The sequence below is a fragment of the Cucurbita moschata genome, unplaced genomic scaffold (genome assembly GCF_002738365.1).
Source record: "Cucurbita moschata cultivar Rifu unplaced genomic scaffold, Cmos_1.0 Cmo_Scf00047, whole genome shotgun sequence".
In the NCBI taxonomy this organism is placed as follows: Eukaryota; Viridiplantae; Streptophyta; class Magnoliopsida; order Cucurbitales; family Cucurbitaceae; genus Cucurbita; species Cucurbita moschata.
Window position 1 is genome coordinate 111,992 of NW_019268563.1, and position 6,918 is coordinate 118,909.

Below are 6,918 nucleotides of genomic sequence, written 5' to 3' on the forward strand. Positions count from 1 at the left end.
TTTAAATAAGATTTAAATATTTTAATTATGAATAGGGATTCATAATCAATATGTGCTGGGATTGACTTGACATTTGAATTAATTTTAAATATTTATTAAATTGTTTAATTAATCCTTTAATATTACTTTAATTTGAAATTAATTATTTAAATTAATTGTTGAATTAAAATGGAGAAATTCAAAAGGTTGACTTCATATAATGGAAAAATCCATGTTTGAATGAGTGGAATATTGAATGTCAATATATGGTTTAAACAAACTTGCATGTTTGTCACATAATCCAACAAATTTGAGTGGAATTTTGAGTATCAAAAGTTGGTAATCTCAAATTTACATGAGCATTCAAATATAACTCTCCCTTCACATATACTAAATCCCTTCCAAGTTTAGTCACTCAATAGATTCTACAATCCAGTTCTAACACCGGAGAATAGTAGGGAAGACACTAGTGGTGGTTCGAAACCAGTTCGTGAGGAAAAAAGAATTTGAACTACAGAAGTTTAGTACTCAAACTCCTTGAGTTTTAATGCTTATGAACATGCTAGGTAATTTATTATAATTGACATATTTAGAGTACGTAAGATCCAAATTGCTTCCGCATGTGTTATATTATATTAACACCATCAAGAAATAGCCGTAGAGAGGAGAGAGATGAAAACTATAAAATCGCGCTGAGTCGGGCAAAGAAAATGATTCTGTCGGATCTGGGTCAGACTCTAACCCACAACCCACAGCCAATCCATTGGTTCGGTCTAACACTCGCTCACAACCCAATTATAACAGCCAACCCAACCCAACGTCTACAACCTAGCTCAGCGGCCCAGCACCCACGTTTGCCCATCCAACCCGCAACGCCTGCAGCCCAAAACCTAACAGTCCGTGGTGAAGCCCAATTACCTAAGACCCACCTGCAATACCCAACACCCACGTCGCGACCCAGCAATCGTACCTTGACACGCGCCTTGACCCAATTCAGCCTGCACACGCGTCAGCGACTTATTGCGCCACACATCAACTTACAACACAAAGAACCCCTTGGCTTCATAGCTCAACTTGGTTGCACCTAATATCCAAATTGCTTCCCGATGTGTTATATTAACACCATTAAGAAATAGATGCAGAGAGGAGAGAGATGAAAACCAGAAAATGGCGTTGAGTTGGGCGAAGAAGGCGAATCCATCGGATCTAGATCCGAATCCGGATCTGGGTTAAACTCAAACCCACAACCCACTGCCAATCCATTGGTTCGGTCCAACACACGCTCACAACCCAATTATAAAAGCCAAGCCAACCCAACGTCTGGAGCCAAGCTTAGCAGCCCAGCACATGTGATCCCACGTTTGCCCATCCAACCCGCAACGCCTGCAACCCAAAACCTGACAGTCCATGGCGAAGCCCAATTACTGAAGACCTACATGCAACATCCCAACACCCAGATTGCACACGCGTCAGCGCCTTATTGCGTCACACATCAACTTGCAACAAAAAGAACCCCTCGGCTTCATAACTCAGCTTGGGTACGCCTAGTGCTTATGCTTAAAACGCTCAGTTTTGCAATTCTGACACCGACCCCAACATTTTTTACCCTTCCGAAGCTGATTTGACCATAATTAAGATAAATAAGATCAATATGATTTCATTATTTCATGACTTAAAGTTAAACTAATGTGAAATGTTCATAAGTAAGATAAATAAGGGCATGTGTCCTGCATGCTTTATTAATATAATGTAGCACATATGATGTATGATGATGTATTGATTACGATGCATGCTAAAATGATGCTCATAGTTCACATCACCATTTATTGTAATTAAGTTTGAAAGGTAAAAAATATCAAAAGTTCATATCATTTGATGCTAAATAAAGATATTTTACTATAAGATAGGCTAGGCAATTGTTTGATGTATGACGACACGTGCCTAGTTGCACTGGTACATGTCCTTTATTACTTTATTAATATGATGTAGAGCATATGAGAAAGCCGGCTAAGGCCAACCAAGTAAGTAGCCTTACTATAGGATAGGCGAGACAATTGTTTGATGTATGACGTGCACTGACACGTGTCCTTTATTGCTTTATTAATATGATGTAGGACATATGATGTATGATGATGTTTTACGATAATTATGATGTGTTTATGATGACGATGTATGCTAAAAAGATGATCATAGTTTAGCTTTTTTCTTCACTCTCTTTGGCTTATTATTTATATCTCTAAACATCACCATTTATTGTAACTAAATTCGAAAAGGTAAAAAGAAGATCTAAGAAGTTCACATGTCATTTAATGATATAACCCAACCCAACCATGGTTAGTGGTAAAAGTCATTCATTTTCCCTAGCCATTAGACTAATACACAATAATTTGTATTGTGTCGAAAGTGGGATTTGAACCCACACCATCTCAAGAGGACCAATCGACCATCCTAACTACTTATTAATAGATCTCACATTGATTGGAGAGGGAATGAACCATTCCTTATAAGGGCGCGGAAACCTCTCACTAATAGACGTGTTTTAAAACTATAAGTTTGACGACGATCCATAACAGGCCAAAATGGAAGATATCTGCTAGCGATAGGAGAGGGTGAGGAAGCATTTCTTTTAAGGGTGTGGAAAAACTTCCTAATAGACGCATTTTAAAACCGTGAGGCTGGTGGTGATACGTAATGCACCAAAGTGGACAATATCTGCTAATATGGCTTCAGATATGATATCAGAGCTAGTCACTAGGCGATGTGCCAGCGAAGACGCTGGGCCCTCAAGGGGGTGGATTGTGAGATTCCAGATCGGTTCGAGAGAAGATGAAACATTTCTTACAAGTGTGTGGAAACCTCTCCTGTAGACTGCCATCGAGGACACTGGGAAACCTCTCCATAGTAGATGCGTTTTAGAACCGTGAGGCTGAACACGATACGTAACGTGCCAAAGCAAACAACATCTACTAGTGCTGGGCTCGGAGGATTTTAAATAATTGGCTTGAACAGCTTAGTTGGTTAAAGTGTGTGGCTGTTAACCATAAGGTTAGAGGTTCAAACCCTCCTTCTAGTGTTGGTAATCAAGTGTTCCTTATGAGTGTTTTTCATTTTCTGTGGAATTCATAGCTGTCTCAATGTTTTTTTTAATTGTCTGAGTATTAAAAAACTAAGACCATTCCAATGCTCCTTTTCGCCATGCATAAACTAAACCGACAATTAGGATAAGCACGAAAATTAAAGCTTCTATAAAGACAGATAGCTCTAATACATAAAAACTCATTGCCCATGGATAAAGAAAAACCGTTTGAACATCAAAAACAACAAAAACTAGAGCAAATATATAATAACAGATTCGAAATTGTATCCAAGCATCGCCCATTGGTTCTATTCCCGATTCATAACTCGAAAGTTTCTCTGGCTCTTTGCTAAGAGGGGCTTGATGATGTTGAACGCCACATTCCTGTTAATCCTTGAGCTTCCACCGCTTCATTGTCATGGTGTCCGACTTTACCTCCAACAGGAGTTCGTGAAGATCTTTCTAGAACATCAATTATAGTAAAAAAAAACTAGCATGTTCATAAGTATTAAAACTTAATGAGTTTAGATACTAACCTTTTCTAGTTCAAACTCTTTTTTCCTCACAAACCGGTTTCGAACCACCACTAGTGTCTTCTCCACTATTCTCCAACCTTAGAACGAGATTGTGGAATCCGGTGAGTGACTAAACTTGGGAGGGATTTTGTATCCTTTTTCCTCACAAACCGGTTTCGAACCACCACTAGTGTCTTCTCCACTATTCTCCGGCCTTAGAATGGGATTGTGGAATCCGGTGAGTGACTAAACTTGGTAGGGATTTTGTATATGTGAAGAGAGTGTTTGTGAAAGGTTTTTCTCAAAGTTTTTCACCCAGAAGAAGAAGACCTTCCAAATTTTGACACCTCAAATTCCACTAACATGGATTTTTCCATTGAATGAAGTCAACATTTGATTTTCTTCATTTTAATTCAACAATTAATTTGAATAATGAATTTCAAATTAAAGTAACATTAAATGATTAATTAAACTATTTAATTAATATTTAATATTAATTCATATGTCAATCCCAATCAATTCCAACACATAATTGATTAAGATATTTAAATCTTATTTAAATATCTCAGATTCTCTCTTTTTGTTTAATTCGTAAATAAAACAAAAATGCGGTTAAATATATCGTATATATGTAGCGCATATTCCCTAATTTGAATTCGAACACTTCGAACTCACTCGTCACACTGTTCTATGGTTTAGTCCGATATGAGCTAGCAGAGGAACCTAATGGACCTATAGAACATGGGCTCCAACGATCCAAGATTAACCGGCTAAACTCATTAACCTTGTTAACCAACATTCGTTAACTACTAGGACACTCCACTATAGCCTAGTAGTTGCACTACCCTCACTATAGATATATTTCTGTCCATTTGATATAACAATGATCAGTAAGTCGATCCTTCACAGGTTGTTCGTAACTAGAGCTGGGTCAATTTACTGTTTTACCCCTAAAGTTACTTCCTGTTCCTTATGTCTCACTGATCCTCTAATGAACAATTGGTTTGTGGTCCAACCAGTAAATCGAATCCCTCTCAAGAGGCCAATGAGAGGGTGGGGCCCCTTGTTCAAGACCTGGAATCAGTACTTAAGGGAACTACCTCTCTTAAAAGTGAGTAGGAGCGAATTCCATCTTGCACCCCACGTCCCCAGCTATTCACCCAGTCTTACCCCTGAAATGGGAGGCCTATTGAGTCGGCGAACTCGAGCCACTCTCACCCATGCAAATCTAAGGATAATTCCGAATGAACAGGAGTTCATGGTTAGCTCAGGATTAAGATCGAGTTACCTAGGTCATCGAATGAAAAGAAAATCAGTCTCAACAGTAAACGATATTATAAAGTGAGAGTGATTTTCTTCATGGTCCGATCTTATGCAATACTCATTGCATAGGACGCCCCCACTCACATGTCTCCACATGTACAATTTAGTGATCACATTGTTTATATCATATACAAAAGTGGGCCGCATCCATAGTGTCCCCAGAATAAGGTACTCAGCCTTATCCTTATACTATAGATCATTTTGACTATATACTTGGACTTGATCCACTTTTATGTCTCTACATATAGTTCAAGTATTCATACTATAGCCAGAGTGTTCTTAGTTTATTGGATTTAGATTAATGGTCGTAAAATTCACTTTATTCAATAACAATTTTTTCTGAATAAACATCAACAATAACTTTATTGAAAATAGAACATATCTTTGTTTACAAACTATGAGTTTTAGGACATAAAACCCAACAAACTCTCACTTGGACTAAAACTCTAGTGGGGTTTTGTAACGTTGAGTAGAGAGAAATACAATAAACTAAGGCATCACATACTCATGCCTTTTCTCCCACTTGCCCTAGATTACATAACTCGTAGTCCTAGACTCACGAGGTGCCCTTCAAACACTTTAGCCGTGAGAGCCTTTGTAAATGGATCAGCAATGTTGTGCTCTGAAGCTATCTGTGTGACGATCACATCTCCTCGTTGCACAATCTCCCTTATGAGATGATATTTGCGCTCAATATGTTTTCCTCGCTTATGGCTTCTTGTTCTTTTGAATTTGCAACTGCTCCACTGTTATCACAATAAAGAGTGACAGGAAGATGCATATTTGGAACCACTTCCAAATTAGTTAAGAACTTCCTAAGCCATACAGATTCTTTCGCTGCTTCACAAGCAGCAACATACTCAGCCTCCATGGTGGAATCAGCAATACAACCTTGCTTTATGCTTCTCCATATTATTGCTCCTCCGTTCAGAGTGAAGACAGATCCTGATGTCGATTTTCTCGAATCTACATCGGTCTGAAAATCTGAGTCAGTGTACCCTGTAAGGATCAGATCCTTAGCACCGTACATTAGCATATAGTCCCTCGTTCTCCTAAGATACTTGAGGATATTTTTAACGGCAGTCCAATGAGCACGTCCCCGATTGGACTAATATCTGCTGACAATTCCCACAGCATAGCATATGTCGGGTCGAGTACATAGCATGGCATACATCAGACTACCGACCGCTGATGCATAGGGAATGTGTTTCATATCCTCAACTTCTTGAGGTGTCTTAGGACTTTGTTCCTTCGACAAATGAACTCCATGCCTGAAAGGTAATAATCCTTTCTTGGAGTCCTGCATCTTATATCGAATCAACATTTTGTCGATGTACGATGCTTGAGACAATGCTAGTGTTTTGTTCTTGCGATTCCGAACAATTTGGATTCCAAGAACAAACTGAGCCTCTCCCAAATCTTTCATTTGGAATTGTATAGCTAGCCAATGCTTAATGTCAGTCAGAAATCCCACATCATTTCCAATGAGTAGGATATCGTCAACGTACAACACCAGGAAAGCTACTGTAGAGTTGACTATTCTTTTATAAACACAAGGTTCGTCAACATTCTGTTTAAAGCCATAAGATTTGATCGCAGTATCAAACTTTATATTCTAGGATTGAGATGCTTGCTTCAACCCATAAATGGATCTTTTAAGCTTGCAAACCCTTTGCTCGTGATCCTGTTCAATGAACCCCTCTGGTCGAGCCATATAGATACTCTCTTCAAGATTGCCGTTTAGAAAGGCTGTCTTAACATTCATTTGCCAAATTTCATAATCATAAAATGTGGCAATAGACAAGAGTATTCTAATTGATTTAAGCATAGCAACAGGAGAGAAGGTTTCTTCATAGTCCACCCCCTCTCTTTGGGTATAACCCTTTGCTACTAGTCGAGCTTTAAAGATCTGTACCTTACCGGTTTGGTCTCGTTTCCTCTTATAGATCCATTTGCAACCAATAGGTTTTACCCCATCCGGTTGATCTACAAGTTCCCAGACTGAATTGAAGTACATTGACTCCA